Source organism: Eptesicus fuscus, chromosome 10, assembly GCF_027574615.1.
Source record: "Eptesicus fuscus isolate TK198812 chromosome 10, DD_ASM_mEF_20220401, whole genome shotgun sequence".
NCBI lineage: Eukaryota > Metazoa > Chordata > Mammalia > Chiroptera > Vespertilionidae > Eptesicus > Eptesicus fuscus.
The window spans coordinates 3,795,716-3,812,934 of record NC_072482.1 but is presented as its reverse complement, the minus strand read 5'-3'; the positions used below and the strand labels follow the sequence as shown (position 1 = coordinate 3,812,934).

The 17,219-nt window shown below is 50.1% G+C and overlaps 1 pseudogene; it reads right to left on the bottom strand.

Moving 5' to 3' along the window:
• Positions 1 to 2,955: 2,955 nt before the first annotated feature.
• LOC129150534 (septin-10-like) lies at positions 2,956 to 16,070 on the bottom strand (annotated as a pseudogene).
• Positions 16,071 to 17,219: the final 1,149 nt, after the last annotated feature.

Here is a 17,219-nt window from a genome sequence, read left to right as displayed (position 1 = left end):
CCCACCGGCCTAATCACCCCTCACTGCCTCTGTATGCTGGCCTGATCACCCCTAACTGCCCCCCCCTGATGGCCTGGTTGCCTCTAACTGCCCCCCACTGCCAGCCAGGTTGCCCCCAACTGCCCCTCCCTGCCGACCTGGTTGCTCCTAACTGCCCCCTCCACTGGCCTGGTCACCCCTTACTGCCCCCCCCCCTGCCAACCTGGTTGCCCCCAACTGCCACCCCCCTGCCGGCCTGGTCACCCTTCACAGCCACCCAACCGGCCTGGTCGCCCCACGCAGCCTGCTTTTTTAGTCGTTTGATCTTCCCTCACTAACCCTTCTGCCGGCCTGGTCGTAGGCAGCCATCTTTTGAGGGTATGAGGGTTAATTTGCATATTACCTCTTTATAATATAGGATTTATTTATTTTTGAGAGAGAGAGAGACGGAGGGAGGGAGGGGGAGAGACAGAGAGAGAAACATCAATGTGAGAGAGACACATTGATTGTTTGCCTCCTGTACATGCCCTGACCAGGGCTGGAGATCAAGCATCCACTCTCTCTAAAAATCAATGGAAAAATATCCTCGGGTGAGGATTAACAAAGAATAAAGAAAAATAAAGAAAATGCTCTGGAGAATGGCAGTTTTGAGCTTATTTTATTTTTTTATTTTTTTAATATATTTTTTATTGATTTTTCACAGAGAGGAAGAGGCGGGATAGAGAGTTAGAAACATCGATGAGAGAGAGACACCGACCAGCTGCCTCCTGCACACTCCCCACCGGGGGATGTGCCCACAACCAATGTACATGCCCTTGACCGGAATCGAACCTGGGACCCTCCAGTCCACAGACCGACGCTCTATCCACTGAGCCAAACCGGTTTCGGCTTGAGCTTATTTTATACATTAGACTAAAGGAGGAGCTGTAAGGGGAGTGGGGTTACCTGAAATCCATTGGTGGTAGATTTGGCAGATTAAGGGGATGGGAGAAAGCAAAGTGGGGAGGAAAATTGCTGAGATTGGATAAAGAATAAAACAGAGAGACACACACTTAGGTTGGTGGGTACAGGGTCGTTAGCATTTACAGCACATGGAGATGGTATTTGGGGAACAGGATAACAGTGAGGGTTCTGTGGTCTCCTGTGCTGGGGCCCAGCTGTGCCCTGAGGGGCCTGGAAGAGAAGATTACTCTGACATTTCCAGGGTATGTTATCTTAGATGCAAAAGACAGTAAACAGCCTGTGGACTGAAGGGTCCTGGGTTTGATTCCAGTCAAGGGCACATGCCAGGGTTGTGGGTTCAATCCCCAGTAGGGGTGTGCAGGAGGCAGCCGATCAATGATTCTCTCATCATTGATGTTTCTAACTCTCCCTCTCCCTTCCTGACTGAAATCAATAAAAATATTTTTTAAATAAAATAATATGATTATTTTCAGATTAATTTAGGTGCTCTATCTATCCAATTACAAGTCCCCCTATCACAACTTTGGCAATAACCACATCTTCCCAGCACCTTCCATTCCAGGTGCTAAACTGGGCAATTTGCACTTATTGCTTAATTTTATCCTCATAACAACCCAAAGAGGTAGATACTACTGTCTTGTTTTATGGAGGAAATTCCTGTAGGTTACATGCTCAAGGTCACACAGTTGAACCCGGTTGTAGCTTATTCAAGAGGACGAATGTAACCACTATGCCAGCAGCGTTCAAACTTAAATTTGACCAAGACCCACAGTATACCCACCTTAACAGCTGATAGCTCAATTTTGAAAATGAACATATTTTAATAAACACTTTTATTATTATTCAAAGTGTGTGTATACATTTTTGGGACACCCTATACTTTTTTTTATTTTTTAAGCCTATCTTTTGTTGAAAGTATTACAGATGTCTCCCTTTTTTTCCCCTTTGATCCCCTCCACCCCATACCTGTCCCCACCCCACCCCCAGGCCTTCACCACACTATTGTCTGTGTCCATGGGGTGTGCACACATGCATATAAGTTCTTTGGTTAATCTACCCACCCTCCCCTGCCTTCCCTCTGAGATTCCACAGTCTGTTCCATGCTTCTGTGTCTCTGGATCTATTTTGTTCATCAGTTTGTTTTGTTCATTAGATTCCACATATGAGTGAGATCATGTGATACTTGTCTTTCTCTGATTTATTTTGCTTGGGACATCCTATATTTTAGATCTTAGCCCAGCACACATACATATCCTATATAATAAAAGTTTAATATGCAAGTCAACTGAACGGCGGAACAGTGGAACGACCATCGGAGGACAATCCCGGACCACGCTATGACACCACTGGCACCAGGCCAGCCAAGGCGGGTGCAATGCGCTTGGTCAGGGCCCCGCCATCGCCCCATGATGCCCCACAGAGGGAGGCCCAGGCCACGGACAGGCGGGGTGGGCAGGCCTCCCTTTGCAGGGAAGCCCGGGTCCCTGGTGCCGGCAGCGGGGGAAGGAAGGCCTGCTTTTACATGAATTTCATGCATCGGGCCCCTAGTACTATATGAGAGGAAATTTTTATAAAACAGTGTGTACATACCCTTACTGCCTACAGTGTGCTACCTACCGAATACTTTGTATTCTATTGGCTCTCTTTTATTTAAAAGGCCGCTGGTCATGACCCGCTAAATGCATCCCATCCTTCATCCACGGGACAGGCCCCGTGGTGGGAGCACTGCGTTGCCATGTCCGCAGTGGACCCAGAAGAGGCGCCCCAGGCTCCCCGGGATTGCTGGGCGAAGGGCAGATACCTCCCGCGACAAACAAGGAAACTTCAGCTCCTGTTCCTGCGTCTGGTCCTGAGCAGCCCTCCCAGCAGTCAGCCTGCGGGGCGGAGGCCGAGCGCCCGCTGAGCGCATCCCAGGGCGCATTCCCGCAGGCTGCGCGCTCCCGTGAGAAATTCCTCCGCGGACTGTGGACGCGGTGCGCCCCATTTCAGCGAAGCATTTGACTTATGTCGTCATCACCCAAGGGCAGCCGGGACGCGCAGGTGGTCTGTGGGCAGGTAGGTGTGCTCCTCTCCCAGGGAGCCAGGAGGGCTCCGGAAGGACAGCCCGAGGGCGCCCTGTGAGACCAAAGCACTGAGCGCGCTAAGCCGTTTCCACCGCGGCTTCAAGGCGCGGCTCCTCCCCTGAAGGCGAGCCCCCTCCTTCCCTGGGCACCTGTCCCCCCGCGCCGCGGCCATCTCCTCAGGAACTGGGTGGAATGGGATGCCCCAAGGGGCGCCAGCCAGGTCCCCTCCAGGGCTCGGGCCTTCGTCCCCTCGCGTCCCACATCTTACCAGTTACTTGGACAGGGGAGTGCGTGACATAATATTTATCAAAGTTTCCGGCGGCAAAAACTAGGGCAACCAACGCGCTGGATGACAGAATCGGTGTCCAAAAATAACCCAGCAGCTTGGCAGGCGGGCAGAAGAAGACGGAGATGGCAGAGCTGAGCACACACACACACACACACACACACACACACGCACACACCCTGAGATCTGAAACAGCTTCCTAAGTCCGGTCCTGGGGCTTCCCTGGGCGCTGGCAATGAAACAGCGCTGGGAAAACACCCTGGGCACAGGGGAGGGAGCCCTCGGCCTCGCCAGGGGCCATATTGACACATTTCAAACCTCCGAGGAGAACCATATGTTGAATTTGCCTGCATGGAAATCCAGGATTTCTGTTCAGCAAAGAGCACCATAGAGGTAGTGACTGGGTGGCTATCAGACTAGGAAAAGGCATTATATAGAGAACACAGAGCCAGTGGCTAGAGTTTTCAGGAACACCTGCAAGTCAGAGAGAGAAGCGGGGAGCCGGGAAGAGGGCCCCGGGGCGCACAGGCATTTCACGGGAGAGCGAACTGGAACCGCTACCAGTAAGATCCACCGCTCATCAAAGAGATGCAATTAACACAGCACGACTTCTCTTCCTGGTAATAGCAGGACACGCCCTCCAGCAGCCCTCCTGCTGAAACCCTGGCCTGTGACAGCATCCTCTGTGAGGAACTGACAGGCCGGACAGCATCGCTCTGCAGGTCACAGGAGCCTAGGAGGGGAGAGGGCTCTCCCTCGACCTCTGCCCACAGGGGAGGGGGGCCCCTGTCCATGGTCCCTGCAGGTGGCTAGGTCTCCATCACAGCCAGGGCCTGCCCCAGGCGGAGGGGAAGTCTACCAGGAGACCCCTTCCCCCCAATAAACCTGGGTGAGAGTGAAGCAGAAGTGGACCAGCCTGCCAGCATTGAGCCTGCCTCTGTGTGCCTGGGGGACCCAGGGATTCCCAAGCCTTGACTTTGGGTAGCTCAGCCTGGCAATGCCCCGGCTCCTGGGAGAAGCCCACACAAATTCTCTGTGGGGGAAATTACCGCCATCCTGGCCCTCAAATTACTCCTATAAATATATATATATATTTTAATCCTCACCTGACATCATGCTTAGAGAGAGGAAGGGAGAAGAGAGAGAGAGGAGAGATGTGATAGAGAAATCGATTGGCTTTCTTCTGTCTGAACCCCGACTGAACCTGAAACCCAGGTATGTGCCCTGACTGGAATCAAACCCTAAACCTTTCGGCACACGCTCAACCAACTCAGCCCCCCTCCCCCTCCCCCCCCCCCCCCCCCCCCGTCAGAATAGTTGTTCGAGTCTAATGACCAGCATACAGTCAAAGGCAACTCGGGATAAGGAAATTGGGCTCCGGCCCGCTGCCTCAGAAGCCCGATTTCAGTGGCTCCCAGACTCCAAATCGGACACGTGGGGGCAGTGGGGGTAGAGGGTGGCCATCAGCAGCTGTGCGCCCAGCAGCTAGGGGCCCTAGAGTAGGTGACAGTGTGGGTACATGTGGGTGCCACGAGGCTGCTGGCGTTCTCCCTGGCAGATATGGCCAGGTTTTGTGATAATATTTTAACTTTTTAAAAATGTGCTTGAAGAAGGCCACTGTTTATAATTTGCATTAAGGTGTCCTGTGGCCTAGGGACAACCCCATCTAAAGACTTTAGATATTGGAGCTATCTGATACAGATTATAAAGTAAGGTCACTATTTTAAAGAAATAGGTTGAGCCCAGCCGGTATGGTTCAGTGGTTGAGCATTGACCTATGAACCAGCAGGTCACAGTCAATCCCTGGTCAAAGCATACACCCAGTCGAGGGTGTGCAGGAGGCAGCCAATCAATGATTCTCTCTCATCATTGATGTTTCTATCTCTTTCTCCCTCTCCCTTCTTCTCTGAAATCAATAAAAATATATTTAAAAAAAATAAGGGAAACAATAAATCTTTCTCAAGTCAATTAAAAAAATACATATGTTTTTATTGATTTTAGAGAGAGAGCAAGGGAGAGGGGTAGAGAGATAGGAAAATCAACGAGAGAGAAATATTGATTGGCTGCCTCCTGCAGGACTCCATACTAGAGATCAAGCCCACAACCGGGGCATGTGCCCTGACTGGGAATCGAACCAGTGATCTCTTGGGTCATGGGTCGATGCTCAACCACTGAGCCACACCAGCCAGGCTCTCTCTCAAGTCAATTAAAAAATATTTTTAAAGTAGACAATATCTAAATTTTATGTCTTTAATACTCAGATGTCCATAACTATTTTCTTAAGAAATATTTTTTAATAACATGATTTAATCTTATTATTTTTTCCCTCTGGAAGACATAGTTTTATTTATTTATTTTAAAAATATATATTTTTTTATTGATTTTTTACAGAGAGGAAGAGAGAGGGATAGTTAGAAACATCAATGAGAGAGAAACATCGATCAGCTGCCTCTTGCACACCCCCTACTGGGGATGTGCCCGCAACCAAGGTACATGCCCTTGACCAGAATCGAACCTGGGACCTCTCAGTCCGCAGGCTGACGCTCTATCCACTGAGCCAAACTGGTTTCAGCGGAAGACATAGTTTTAAGCATCAAGTTTATAATATATCTGAGTGAAAATACTATGATAACACCCAGGTTCAAAAGTACTTATCACTAGCAAAAGGGCTTATATACAGTATACTTGGATGTTTTCACTTGTAGACATATTTTGTTTCATCAACCACAATAAGGCATACCGAAGCATAGAAAAGCCATCATGTTATCTAAAATTTGATACAAAAGCTTAGGATCATGTTACCCCTGGATAAGTATATATAAAAGCAAATAAATAAAAAGTTCTATAAGACTATTGAGAGGTTAGAGTTTCAGGTTCATAATACATTTTAAAACATATTCCCAAAATTTTCCCTTTAGTGTGCACACCAAAAAGGTTCATCTGGGATGTGATGCAATGGGCCACGATGCGGGTGAGTTAGGCGCCGACACTGCTCTGACCCGTAGCTCTGGGCAGAGGCGCAGTAAGCGGGCGGCAGGAGAAACGACCACGATTCACCGTAAAACCTAACAGTAGTGGACACCCACTCTGGGTTACGTATTGACCTCATCCTCAAAAGTGTTTTTCCACAAACGGCAGGAACGGTGCTATCCGCCAGGTACAGAGTAAGTGATACAGCGGATGGAAACGGCAAGAATGTCCAACATTTAGTAACGTTTGCTTGTGTGACCTCTGTGATCAGGGACCCTTGTTTTACGTAAAATGGAGTTCTTCGCGCCCTGGTTCTTCAGGTTCCCACGGACCGCACACAGGTCCGGTTCTGCTCTATCTTGTTTGTTTGTTTGTTCTGGTATATCTTGGAAGTAGCTTTTTTAAAAAATTACCTTTATTGTTGAAAGTATTACAGATATTCCCCCTCTTTTCCCTCATTGACCCTTCCACCCGGTCCCCCCTTCCAGGCCTTCACTGAACTATTGTCCTTATATATGCATATAAGTTCTTTGGTTAGTCTTTTTCCATCCCCCACCCCCCTTTCCCTCAGAGATTTGTCAGTCTGTTGCATGCTTATGTCTCTGGATGTATTTTGTTTGTCAGTTTATTTTGTTATTTTGATTCCACATATGAGTGAGATCATGCGATACTTGTCTTTCTCTGACTGGCTTATTTCACTTAGCATGATACTCTGTAGGTCCCTCCATGCTGTCTCGTAGGGTAAGAGATCTTTTTTTACTGCTGCATAATATTCCATGGTGTAAATATACCACAGGTTTTTACCCACTCATCTACTGATGGGCACTTGGGCTGTTTCCAGATCTTAGCTATTGTGAACTGTGCTGCTATGAACATAGGGGTGCATGCATTCTTTCTGGTTGGTGTTTCAGGATTCTTAGGGTATACAGAGGTAGCTTTCTCTTTAGAGAAAGAGATTATTTCTTCTTTCAAAAGTCTTCTCTTCCAGTTTCATTCTCTCTTCCTGGTGAACCCTCTTACGGGGCTCAGATTCGGCCTGCTGCTCTCTCCCAGCTTCTTGCAGATGGCTGCTTTCTCTCTGACTTACTGAACAACATCTGCTTCCTTTCTTCCTTCCTCAGGTGTTCCCATAAAATTGGTGTCCTTGGCTTGGTAGGTCTTGAGGCCTGAGCAGTGTGCTCTCTGGGCCCACATCAGGGAATCCCCTGTCCCCCGGTTTGCAACGCCTGCCCAGTTCGTAGCGCTGGCGCGCGCCTGTTCGCACAGATCCTCCGTGTTGGTACCACTGAGCATTTCCTTACACAGTCGCATCCGTCTTCATTTTCTGCTTGTGCAACACCCCAGGTGCTGGCCGGCTTTGGCCATCTTATTTCCAACTTCCACCTTATCCTTCTTCCCACCACAGCAAGTGGAGAGCACTGACTTAGCAACAGTTTCATCCTCTGCTGGGAATGGGCATATGTAGACACCAGTGAGGGCCAGTTCACTCCTGAGCTTGATCTGAAACTTCTGTAGTTCAGTTTTAGAAACTGCACCTGCTTTGCCTTGGCTGGTTTGGCTCAGTGGACAGAGCGTCAGCCTGCAGGCTGAAGGGCCCCAGGTTCGATTCCAGTCAAGGGCACATGCCCAGGTTGTGGGCTAGATCCCCCAGTAGGGGGCGTGCAGGAGGCAGCCAATCAATGATTCTCTGGGGGGGGGGGGGGGGCGGGCAGACATTTTTTTTTTTTTTTTGCGGGCAGACATTTGTTAGGACATCTCACTCTATTCACCAGGCCTCTTCCTCTCTTTTACACCTTTTTCACCTCTTTATCTTTCTGTGCTGCATTTTTATATTTATATCAGCCTGGCCGGTGTGGCTCAGTGATTGAGCGTCAACCCATGAACCAGGAGGTAAACGGTTCGATTCCTGGTCAGGGCACATGCCTGGGATGTGGGCTCGATCCCCAGTGCGTGTATGGGGAGTGTAGGAGGCAGCCGATCAGTGATTCTCTCTTATCATTGATGTTCCTGTCTCTCTCCCTCTCCCTTCCTCTCTCTGAAATCAATGAAAACATTTTTAAAAATATACACACAGAGAAAAAAAATATCAATCAGCACTGGTTTTTCTTTTTTAAAAAATAATTTTATTGATTTCAGAGAGGAAGGGAAAGGGAGAGAGATAGAGAAACATCAATGATAAGAGAATCACTGATCGGCTGCCTCCTACACCCCCCTTACACACACTGGGGATCGAGCCCACAACCCAGGCATGTGCCCTGACCAGGAATCAAACCGTTTACCTCCAGGTTCATAGGTTGATGCTCAACCACTGAGCCACACTGGCCAGGCAGCACTGGTTTTTCAATTCCAGCCTCCGCAACACAGAGAATATGAAAACAGAAGCCTTGCTCAATGGATTTGTTGACCAGTTAGTTGATCAGGCAAACTGTCAAAACCAACATGCCAGTCATAGGTAAAGAAGGAATGTTTTCTCTGTTCATCATCAGATACTTGTTAGGAAATACAAGAATTCGTTGCCAAAAAGCCCAAATCATACAAGCCAGTGAGCTGTAGAGACATGTCTGGTCTGACTGCAAAGCCAGGTTCCTTCTACGGCCCCAGGTTGAAAACTAAATACGGATTCACTTCGCAGGTGCCACGCCACCTCAGAGGTCATGGGCAGAGGGTGAGGGGGGTGGGGGTGGGGAGCTGAGGGCCATTGGAGTGGCTGGAGGCCTCAGCACCCCACGGAGAGGGCCTGGCGTTCAGAGTGAGAGCCATATGTTTTGTTTTTTTTCTTTAATTTAATAAATCATTATTGTTCAGATTATTAAAATTGTTTCTCCTTTCCCCCTCCCCATATCTCCCCTCTACCTGGTTCCCACCCTCCCTTCTGCCCTTACCTCCCCGCCGCTGTCCTTATCCATAGGTGTATGATTTTTGTCCAGTCTCTCCCCGAACCCCCCACACAGACACCCCTTTCCCCCTGAGAATTATCAATCCCCTCCCATTCTATGCCTCTGATTCTATTATGTTCACCAGTTTATTCTGTTCCTCAGATTTTTAATTCACTTGATTTTTAGGATCACTTGTTGATAGATATGTATTTGTTGTTCATAATTTTTATCTTTACTTTTTTCTTCTTTTTCCTCTTTTTAAAGAATACCTTTCAGCATCCTATCTAATAAAACAGTAATATGCAAATTGACCGTACCTTCGCCATGCCCACAGCCAATCAGAGCGAACAAGATGGCGGTTAATTTGCATATGCTGAGGGAGGGAGGAGTGAAGAAAGCAGAAAGCATGGCAGCTGCGCGGGTTGGCGGTGGCGCAGCTGTGGAGCACGTGGCCATGGTGGCCTCTGAGGTGGTGGCGGGCAGTGTGAGCGGCGACGCAGCCACAGCAGTGGCGGCGACGGCGGCAGTGGGCGGGGCACGCAGTGGAGGCGGCAGGTGGGGCATGGCAGGCGGTGTGCGAGGCCGTGGTGGCCTTGGAGGCGGTGGTGGCTGTGGGCAGGGCGTGGCGAGGCGGGTGGTGCGTGGTGGGGTGGGTGGGCGGGTGGGGCGCGCAGCAGCAGTGCACGGGGCTGAGGAGGCAGCGGCAGCGTGCGTGGCGGGTCGGGGTGATCAGAGGCGGCGGTAGCGCATAGCCACAGAGGCAGCTGTGTCAGTGGGCGCAGAGGGTTGGGAGTGCGGGGCGAGGTGGGCTGGGTTGGGTGGGCGGGACGGGCGGGAAGCGCCCCACCCGTTCAGCCCACCCCGCCCCGCCCGCCACAGTGGAAGAGGTGGGGGGGTGGGAGGAAAGCCCGCCAGAAGTCTTGCAGGAAATATTCCTGCAACAGGTCCCTAGTTTCATATAATACTGGTTTGGTGGTGATGAACTCCTTTAGCTTTTTCTTATCTGTGAAGCTCTTTATCTGCCCTTCAATTCTGAATGATAACTTTGCTGGGCAGAGTAGTCTTGGTTGTAAGTTCTTGCTAATTCATCACTTTGAATATTTCTTGCCACTCCCGTCTGGCCTGCATAGTTTCTGTTGAGAAATCAGCTGATAATCATATGGGTGTTCCCTTGTAGGTAACTAATTGTTTTTTCTTGCTGCTTGTAAGATTCTCTCTTTGTCTTTTGCCCTTGGCATTTTAATTATGATGTGTCTTGGTGTGGTCCTCTGGATTCCTTTTGTTTGGAGTTCTGTGCACTTCCTGGACTTGTAAGTCTATTTCTTTCATCAGGTGGGGGAAGTTTTTGGTCATTATTTCTTCAAATAGGTTTTCAGCGTCTTGCTCTCTCTCTTCTTCTGGCACCCCCATAATTCTGATGTTGGTACACTTGAAGTTGTCCCAGAGGCTTCTTACACTATCTTCAACTTTCTGAATTCTCTTCTCTTCTTGCTTCTCTGGAGGAGTGTCCTTTGCCTCTTTGTATTCCAAATCTTTGACTTGATTCTTGCGTTCCTCTAGTCTGCTGTTGGGTCTCTGTATAATATTTCTTATTTCAGTCAGTGTATGTTTAATTTCTAGTTGGTCCTTTTTCATATCCGCGAGGGTCTCATTAAATTTATTGGCCTTACCTAGGTCCGGGTGAGGCCACACGCCCCTGAGTCTGGGAGAGGCCACGCGCCCCCGGGTCCAGGTGAGGCCATGTGTCCCCAGGTCTGGATGAGGCCTCGCACACCTAGCTCCGGGTGAGGCCACGCGCCCCTGGGTCTGGGAGAGGCCACGCGCACCCGGGTCTGGGTGAGGCCATGTGTCCCTGGATCTGGGTGAGGCCTCGCGCACCTAGGTCCGGGTGAGGCCACACGCCCCTGGGTCTGGGAGAGGCCACGCACCCCCGGGTCCAGGCGAGGCCATGTGTCCCTGGATCCGGGTGAGGCTGGGTCCCGGGTCCGGGTGAGGCCTCGCGCACTTGGCTCCAGGTGAGGCCACACACCCCTGGGTCTGGGAGAGGCCACGCGCCCCCGGGTCTGGGTGAGGCCATGTGTCCCTGGATCCGGGTGAGGCCTCGCGCACCTAGGTCCGGGTGAGGCCACGTGCCCCTGGGTCTGGGAGAGGCCATGTGCCCCTGGGTCCAGGTGAGGCCATGTGTCCCTGGATCCGGGTGAGGCTGGGTCCCGGGTCCGGGTGAGGCCACGCGCCCCTGGGTCCGGGTGAGGCCATGTGTCCCTGGATCCGGGTGAGGCCTCGCGCACTTAGGTCCGGGTGAAGCCACGCGCCCCTGGGTCTGGGAGAGGCCACGCGCCCCTGGGTCTGGGTGAGGCCACGTGCCCCTGAGTCTGGGTGAAGCCGTGCCCCTGGGTCCGGCCGAGACCAAACCAGAGGGAGTCGGACCTCCGTTACTACCATTTGTCCACCATCCAGAGCTGAGGGGTCAGTGCTGACATGTACACATAAGGAACTGGTGGACATTGAAATTGGGTCTCTAAAGAACTGTTGGTCCAGAAAGAAACTCACTACAGACTGATTCATTTGCCTGTCAGCATAACTATTATTGTTCGTCTCACATTCAGTTCTTATATCTCTAGTGACACATGATCTCGCTCATCTAGGGGAAATGATGAACAACATAGACTGATGAACAAGAACAGAACCAGAAACAAGGAGGCATCGATCGGACTATCGGGCCTCAGAGGGAGGATAGATGAGGTTGGGGGGAGGGGGAAGAGATCAACCAAAGGACTTGTGTGCATGCATATGAGCCTATCCAATGGTTAAGTTCAACAGGGGGTTGGGGCATCCGTGGGGAGGGGTGTGGGATGGGAATGGGGGGATGAGGACAAATATGTGACACCTTAATCAATAAAGAAATTTAAAAAAATTTATTGGCCTTTTCCATGAAATTATTGAAAAACCTATAACCGTGGTTTTGAACTCTATGTCCATTCGTTTGTTCTCCTCCGTTTCTTTCGTTTGTGATCTGTTTCCTTGCCTCCTCATTTTCGCTGCTTCCCTGAGTTTGTAGGGTAGCTTTGTGTACTAGGTGTCCTATTGGTTCAATGGGTCAGCCTCCCAGTTACCTGAGGTGGACACTCTTGGTGCACCCCTTTGTGGACTGTGTGTACAGCCTCGTTGTAGTTAAGTCTTGATTGTTGTTGGTGTCACTGGGAGGAATTGACCTCCAGGCCAATTGGCTGTGAGGACCCGCTGTGTCTATAACGGAAGAGTTGCTGTGCTGGAGACACGTTTATGGGGCAGGGCTTGTTCTAGTAGGGCTTTGGTGCTCACTGAGTCTTCCTCTTGAATGTGTCCCTTATGAGAGGTTGAAATCTGGTGTCGTTTCACTAGATACACTAGTGTCTGGATCTCCAATGGGGTGCAGGTCAGCTACTGTCTGAGGCCACTCAGCAGGAGCTACAGCAAGAACTACAGTTTTCTCCTCTTTGCTTGGGCGGTTTTGGAGCAGTCTGACTGGAGCTGCAGTTTATTTGGTTAAGCTCCCACAGAACAGACCATTTATATGCAAAAGCCGCTGTGTGGAGCCTGGGCGGGTTTGTAGAATGTGCGGGGTGGGGTCTCAGGGTGGGGCGGGGTCTCAGAGCGTCACTAGGCTAGGGCGTGGCAAACGGCGATGGCTGCCATCAGCCGTCTCTGCCTTTCCACATTTCCAAGTCCCCGCGTCCCTTGCTCCAGCGCAGTAAACAATGATTGCTGGGCGCACCTCTGCAAAAAAGTCACTCTCACTTTCCGAGAGTCCAGCTTCTCCCCGTAGGCATCTAGGTCCCCTGCGTGTCCCCAGAAACTGGATTTCAGAGTGATCGGGAGCTTATCTCCCTTTGGGTTGAAAAAAAGCCGCACGCCAAGTCACCCGCCACCAGCCCGATTCGCACGCCTCCGTACCTCAGCTTTTCAGCACTTGTGCTCCTTTCTCTTTCCTTCTTAGTTGTAAATCTACCACTCAGCCAGCTTTCCTGTGATTCTGGGTGGTAGACGAATTGTCTTTTAGTTGTAGTTTTGAAATTGTTGTGCGAGGCTGCAGTTTAGTTGTTTACCTTTGCCGCCATCTTGGTTCCTCTCTCAAGAGCCATATGTTTTAAACAGTGAGTTGAATCTACCTTATTAATAGTACATCTCCTAGCCCACCCGGAGTGGCTCAGTTGGTTGAGGGTTGTCCTGTGCATCAAAAGTTGCCAGTTTGATTCCCAATTTGAGCATATACCTGGGTTGCAGGTTCAGTTCCCCATTGGGACCCACATGGAAGGCAACCGATCAATGTTTCTCTCTCACATTGATGTTTCTCTCACATAAATCTCTCTCTCCCTCCTTCCCCCTTCTTCTCTCTCTAAGCATGTCCTAGAGTGATGATTTTAAAAAAACCAACCAGATCTAACTCCAAACGCAAGGTGTAATTTATGCTGATGCTATTTAACTCAGTTGGCAATTGCTGAACACCCTGGCAGGTCGGAATCTCAGCCTGGGGCGCCCACAGCACAGGCCCTAGCATTGCACACCTCCCAGCAGCCTGCCTGGGCCTGGTCACAGGCCTGACTATGAAACGTCTTGCCACCAATTGGCCCTGATGTTTCCGGTTTGTTGAGTAAAATTGCTTGTGTTAAAGCTACAGGCACCAGCGCCTCGTTAAGGGCTGGAATTTACACTGGTTTGCTGTGTTGCACTTGGAACGCTCAGCTCAGATACATTTTTATTGGATTCTGGGAACTCTAGAGATTTCTCATAAGTAAGCTTCCTGTTAATTGCCTTTTTTTATACACAAACAAAATCCTAATTGGAAAAATGAAAGAAAATTAAAAACTAAAATGTCTCTACTTAAAATGCAATTCTTTTGTACTTTTATGCATTCTTTTTCCCTTTATTGTTAATTATTTAACACATTTTTATGATCCATTAGGGTAACTGGCCTAAATTAAAACGGAAACTAGGAAAAAATAATGGTGAGTTTCTCGGCCCTCCCCCCAATAACAGTTCTGAGGGACAATGGGCTGGGTTTGAAAGAGCATGAACTTTACAATCATTCAGGTCTGGGTTAACGGGGCTTCCCCAGTGAGCTGTAAATGATGACTCTGTTGCCGTTTTGTGTGTGAAACCGGACTGTCCTTCCCTTGCCATTGTTATGAAGTTGAAGATAATATGAGCAAAGTGCCTGGTCCACGGAAGAGAGTTTTAATATCACTCCCTTGTGTAATTCTTGCCAGACTTTGATGGTTTAAGCATGTCACTCTTATGGGGTTTGGTTTGGTTTTTGTCTTTACACACAGCATGACTGGTAGACTGTTCTTGCCCTTTATATATTCTTTTCATTGTGATTTTATTTTCACCTGGACTTGAGACATACCTTCATATGAGTTCATTTATCTGATCTTCACCACAGCCTATGAAGGTCTATCTCAAGGCCACGGACAGAACTGACAATCCAGGATTAAGTCTGGGAACAGGCTGCAGAGCCTGCTCCCTTCTCCCTCACCCTTTTCTTCAGCTGACAATCGCATGGGTGCTCCCTTGTAGGTAATTAACTGTTTTCCCCAGTGATAACATGTTCTTTGGGAAGGGGTGAGAATGTGGCCTTGGGATCTAAAGGCTCAGTGAAGGTCCCTTCCTTTTTCTCCATGACCCATATGCTCCCTTTCCCAGATAGCCATACCCGGCCTTTGAATCATTTCCCCTTCCTTCCCTGAGAACAGTATTCCCGAGATAGACATTAACTCAGGTTTGCGTATACACTTGTGGGCCCCAAAGTGGGGCTGGCTGGCCAGTTGCGCATGTGGGTCCTCCAGCAGAGGTGTTAACCCTCCCCCCGCCCCCCCCCCCCACACACACACACTGCTCCAGCTCCTTCACAAAGCTGGTTCCTGGGGGTGCAGAGGCCTCAGGGCCAGTGGGAGCCTTATCAGGACAGCCCTCCTCCTGAGGGGCGGGGGATGGGACTGTAAATCACCATCTTGGATGTTCCCTCAGATTGTCCCCGGGTCGCATAGGGAAGGGACAGCAAGGCAAGGGATCCCCTTCTCTGTCTGCGCTTGTTCTCTTGTAGGCTTCTCTGCCTTTACAGGGAGAAGGACGACTCCCCCTCCCCCAGCAGAGAGCACAGCCAGTCTCCTCTTGAGCGACCGGACTTTCATTATTAACACTAGAGGCCCAGGGCACGAATTCGTGCATGCGTGGTGTCCGGACAGCTAGGGGGAGGGGACATGGGAGGTTGGCCGGCTGGCCCCGCACCCCTGGTCAAACTCCTGGTCAAACTCCAGGTAGAGGGGACAATTTGCATATTAGCCTTTTATTATATAGGACATTTATAATTATGACTGAAAAGCTTTATCATTAATCCCTCATTTTAGTTGCATCTATTTATTATATCTTAACAACTTTGAGATTTTAAAGCCAATGATTACCTAAAGTGAAAGATCCTCCAGTAAAGAGACTACATCTTACATCTGGAGAGCAGCTGCAGGCAGACACCACCAGATTGAGTTTACATTAGTCCCAGTCATTTTTCTGAGTAAATTCGAAGGGTTAGGAATCACTAGTCCTGCTTCTTTCAAGTCTTTGGTGGGGGTGTTAATGTCTGCATTTCCGCCAAGAGTGCAGTATGGCTTTGGTTACCATCTTGGCAAGGGTAGAGGAAGTTCCAGAGGCTTCCACTTAGCCCTGCCTACCGTAACGACCGCCTAGGCCAGAGCCAGCGGCGGGATTCTGTGAGTTGCCACGTGCATCTATTCCAATTACACTTTCCGGAACTAGGGAACTCACCACAGGGTGAGTCCGTGGCCAACTGGGCCAGAGAGACTCAGACTCTGGTTGAGATCCTATCTCTCACCTGTCCACCACAGACCCCTCCTCTGAGTAGTGGCCACAGTGGCATTTTGAGCCGCAAGGAACTGGCATCGGTTCAGAGCCAGTGTCTCGTAACCCTGACAGGTCTGGGTGTTTCCCGCCCCCCCCCCCCCCCCCGGGACACTTACTTGGTTAACTGGCCCCGGTCCCCTGGGGGTGCTGGAGGGAGATCAGAGTGTTTACTTGTGAAGGTGGCGCAAGGTCCCTCTTCAAGGGAAGCTGACCTTTGCAAAGGGCTCTGGGTCTGTGAACTGACTTAAGCCTGGACCTGGGGTAAGAGGGTGCCATTCTCCACTCTGGAACTCAAGTCGGGCTTTTGGCACCACACCCAGGGTTTCTCGTTACAGAGTTCAAGCAATAGCCCCGTAGGCTGGCTCTCTGGCTCATTGCTGGGACGCCATGGGAGTGAGCTACCCTCGGAGATCTCTGCAGGCCCAGCTGAGCTGAGAAGGAGACATCCTCTAGGGGTGGTGTGCCCACCTGTCTCTGATGGTTAGGTGCTTCCACTGGCCTGTGCTACCGTGGAATAGAGCCCATATTTAAGCGGCTCCTACACCCCTAACTGGCCTATCACAGGGAGCAGCCTGCTATAGGTTTGACATTCCATGTGGGCCTCATGGCAACGGGGGATGGCTGTGGCGGGTCCCGAGGAGGGTGCTGAGGATGCCACAGGGTCTTCAAGTGGAAAAAACTGTGTCCTCAGACACCAGAGGGCAAACTGCTCCCCCTGGGAAGGGTACCACCATTCCTTTTAACCTTGGCCAATCTGATAAATGCAGAATACATCTTTCCTTATTTAAACCTCTTTGATTATCGGTGAGAAGAGAACATTGAATCCTACGACAGATGCCATTTGGTTTCTGTCCAGTGCCCATTTTTCTGTCTCCAATCAAGAGACAGAAACCACATAGTAATTAAAACAGTGTAGTTTAATACAGAGAATTGTTAAACAATAAGGTAGTAACGGTAAAGATGTGAAGGAGATTCTAAAAAGTATCTTAGAGCCGAGGGAGAGTCCCCAAGGCTGTGGGCCAGGCCCTGATGGAGAAGGTGTGTTTGCAGCTCCCTGGATGGCAGAAAAGTGTGCTGGGCTGCCCAGGCCAGAGCTAGTTAGCAATCACAGGGCTGTTCCCTGTTTAGCCCTCCAGGGTGCAGTGAGCTGAGGCTGGTGGGTGGGCACACAGAGGGAGTCAGGGCACC